We start from the raw sequence: 4,036 nt of genomic DNA, 5'->3' as shown, positions 1-4,036 counted from the left end.
GATTGCTTTGTGTCTGAAGTTTATCAACTCTTTTGGCCTGAACAGATTTCATCTTTACACAGCAAGCTGTGGTAGTCTACAGGAAGTCTTTAACTTCCCTTGTTAAAAGCCAGGTTCCAAGTGCTATTTTTCCAGTCACCACGCGCTTGTATTCTAAAATTCCCAAAGCAGGGGATGCGTGAAGATGACACTGCAGCTGTGGAGCTGCCTAACTTTCCCCGAGCAGCAGCAGCAGCAGCAGCAGCAGCAGCAGCAGCAGCAGCAGCAGCAGCAAAGACGAAGGCGTTTGCTGCCTACCTGTCCTGGGTTGAGTGAGTGGTGGAGTTTTTGGTGGCAGGGGAGGGGGCTATCGGGGCGGCCCCCTGTGAGAAGCTTCTCGAAGCTCCCCCAGCTCCACGTCAGCTCCACTTCTGTTTGGGAAATTGAGCCAATCGGCTGCGCCTCTGTGATAACGTATTTAAGAAGGGACGTGGTGACGGGCAGTGGGACTTGTGAGGAGGAGTTGCTGCAGCTGCGTGAACACCAAGGTCAGTGGAGGAACAGAGGAAGAAAGGAGGGGGGAGGTGTGCCGGAGCAGAGACCCCCCTGTATCCTGTGGTGAGACGGCAGGGCGGCCCCCCCTGCCACCCATGAAGATCTACGGTGGAGCAGACATTGATTTACGGCCTGTTGTTCCTGCTCAGCTGATCAAGGTTCTGTGCCCGAAGAAGGCCGGGGTCTCATGGGAAAAGGTGGCCCCGCTGCTGTAATTCAGTGCTGGGAGGATTGCAGCATGCGGGGGAGTCCCACACCGGAGCAGCTCGGGAATGGCTGCAGCCGTGGGAGGGAATCCAGCCAGAGGAAGTTAGTGACCCATGACGGAGCAGTGTGGGGAACGCTGCGGTCCATGGGAGGAATTCAAGTCAGAGAAAGTTTGTGGAGGACTGTCTCCTGTGAGAGGGGGACCACGATGGAGCAGGGGGTAACAAGTTTTGGACACTCCCCTCACCGAACACGAAGGAAGTGGCAGCACTGACTGCACCCCCCATTCCCTGCCCCTGCGCCACTGGGGGAGGAGGTAGAGATATCGGGAGCAGAGCTGAGCCCGGGAAGAAGGGAGGGGTGGGGGGAAGGTGTTCTCAAGATGTGGCAATGCTGCTCACTGTCCTACTCTGTTATGTGTTGTTAGTGTCTGTAATAAATGTATGTTCTTTTTTTCCTTCCCCTAACGAGTCTGCCTTTTGCTCGTGATCATAAAAGGGGGATTTTCCCCCATCCCAGTCCTATCTTGAACCCCATGCCTGGCTCTCTGTCCCTTCTCATTGCCGGAGGGGAAGGGAGAGAGAGCTGCTGCATTGTGGTTGGCTGCCAATCAGGCCTAAACCACGACACTACCACAGCCAAGGGCTGAGGCTCCAGCCAGCCCCCAGCCTTCCCCACACGGTGGGGAGCAGCCAGCGCTCGCAATGCCAGTGCTCTCGTGATTAGGCCCCGCTCCGCAGCATTCCTAGGCCCGCTTTTAACGGAACCGCTTGTTAACGGGGCTTTCCACAGAGGCGGCCACCCGTCTATCATCCACCGCCTCTCACGCCCATTGGGTTTGGGGCCGTGCGGCACCGCCTCCACCTGGGACGCTCTCCCCTCACTGGACAGGGGGAAAAGTCTCCGCCCCCTCCGCCATTTCTGCCGAGGCTGCCGCAGGAAAAAAGGCGAAATGGCGCCCCCGGCGGCCGCCCCTCAGCCGCCGCAGTCGACGGGGCCGCTCCGGGCCTCTCCTGTCCTGCTGCTGTCCTGTTCTGCTCGAGAAGCCGTCTCGCCTCGGAAGGCGCTCCGTTAGCGTGGTGTTACTCGACCGAAATCCCTCGCCTGGCGCGTGGCAGGGGCTAGGGCTTCCCGCAGGGCGGCGCGGGCTCTCCCGCGCCCTCGTTTTCGCGCCTCTGGCGGCACACCGCGGCTGCTGTCACGGACGCACCCGGGCCGGGTGCAGAGCAGCGCGCGCGGCTCTGCCCCTGCCGTGGCGGGAAGAGGGGGGCGGGACCGCTGCTCCACAGACAAGGCCCTCAGCCAACGAAACGCCTCGTGGGGCGAGAGGAGGCGCAGGAGCGCTGGCCGCCTAGGGCCGGAGTTCAGCTCCTGCCGGGCTCGAAGAGGCGGCCCCCGCGGGAGCTCCCCTCAGAGGGCGCAGCGGGCGAGTGTTCGGAAGCCCTCCCCTTGGGACGGGGACAACCCCGAAGGGAGCTTGGTGGGACTGAGTGCCCTCAGCCCCCCGCCCCCCTCGGTGAGGGAATGGTGCCTCGGGGTGAGCTTGAGTGAGCGCTTGCCCCCTTCGGGCACCTCTGAGGGGCGGGTTCCCCCTTCGGAGAGTGGGTGCGCACCTTGGTATCATCACTGTTCACGTGCCGTCGTTGTCGTTCTTCCGTGTTGCTGTGCAGCAGCAGCAGCGTCCCCAGCTGGTACGTGGAACTTAGTTAACTGTTATCGGGGCGTTGTTTTGGCTGCCCTGTCCCCGTCATCTCACTGGCTTCGGCTGTTTGGATTTGGTTGCAAACTAAAGTTTGTTAAAGCTTCTTGTCCGTGTGAAGCCGCTTTGGTATACCTCGGTGACCTGGTGATATTCCTGGTGGGATTTTTTGAATGTTCTGGGGGACGCCCAGGGCCTGTAGGGCGCATCAAGGTCTTTCAGAGGAGGAGAGGTGTTCCTTCAGCTTGCTGGTCTGTCTGCAATACCGGAGTCCTCGGGACTAGTAGATGCTCAGGGAGGGAAGTGCTGTGTTTCGAAGCAAACTTGAAACACAGGTCTGTTTTCTGTGCCTCTTAATTCTCACAAGGTCACTGGGCTAGAGATACCTTGGAAATGGGGGAACGCACAGAGTCGTCAGTCTTTGTTTGCAAGGAAGGGTTCTGTTTTCTTGTTCGGAGAAATGTTAGAAATAAGGAGACGTCTGTGAGTTCTTAACAGTTGTGTTCAGGGAGTTTGACTGATGAAGTTCTTAGGTGTGTGGTGTCCTGTCTTAATACTTCACAAATAACGTTTTTTATCTCAAATGTGGGAAGGGAACACGGCGCCTTGGTTTCGGCGATCAGAGCAACGAACAGATCAGACGGTGCCCCGACTCCTGTCTGGACAAGGCAGAGGTTTTGCACGTCGAACAAACGAAATCGTGATGCCTGAACAGCTGAAAGGTGAAGCCCAATGCAGTTTTCATCCTTGTGCAGGTGAAACGTTGTGAAATAAATTCGGCCGGCTGCTAAATTCCTTTTTACTTCCAGGTGTCAGTGGACTCTGTTCCTGACGAATACAGACGCTACAGCACAGCCCATGTTGGGGTGAGCACCTTTTGCCGGGTGTCCGCCAGGTACAACCGAGAAGCGCTTTGTTAGCCCCTGCACTCCCACTGCGGGTCACAAGATGGGGTCTGAATACCCAGAGAGACAGCTGTGCCAGCAGCACGTGCAGCAGCGAAACACCACCTTGCCACTCTATTTTGCTTGGGTACCGTAATAAATCTCGCTAGCTAGCACGCAGAGAGGGCTTCCGAGAAGTAGCAGTTATTAAATGTTATTTTTCAGGAGTCCTGTTCAGGAAGGTGGAAAGAGGTAAATTCAGGTACCGATTTTTAGTAAGTTACAGGTGGTGCTGCCGGCAGTGAGGAGGGTTGCTGGAGGGCTGGATTTGCGGGAGGAGCAGAGTGCTGTCATGAGGCAGACCATCCCATCCGTCAGATAAATGAGGAGGGATCCAGAAGTGTTTTCCCCAAATGAAGCATTCTGTGGACGGCACCTTTGTTTTCAAAGCAGGAGATACTTCCTGAGTGTCGGTGTTCTTTTGCGCCTGAGACTTTGCCAGATGCGCGCTGGTTCATGGGTGGCTGTTGCTCGTTATACCCGTAATTGGGAGGTGGCTTTGGTTGTGGCTTAGAGAACAATTCCACGGTATGTCCAGTCAGGCACCAGCCAGTTGTTGACGTGACAGTGAATTGTTTTATGACTTTCTGCCCAACTCGCATCTTGTGTTTGAAAAGAAATGCCAGCCCATCTCTTTTGCTGGACTGCGCGT

The sequence above is a fragment of the Tyto alba genome, unplaced genomic scaffold (genome assembly GCF_018691265.1).
Source record: "Tyto alba isolate M040663 unplaced genomic scaffold, T.alba_DEE_v4.0 Super-Scaffold_49, whole genome shotgun sequence".
NCBI lineage: Eukaryota > Metazoa > Chordata > Aves > Strigiformes > Tytonidae > Tyto > Tyto alba.
The sequence above is the reverse complement of the archived record's forward strand: the minus strand, read 5'-3'. Positions refer to the sequence as shown.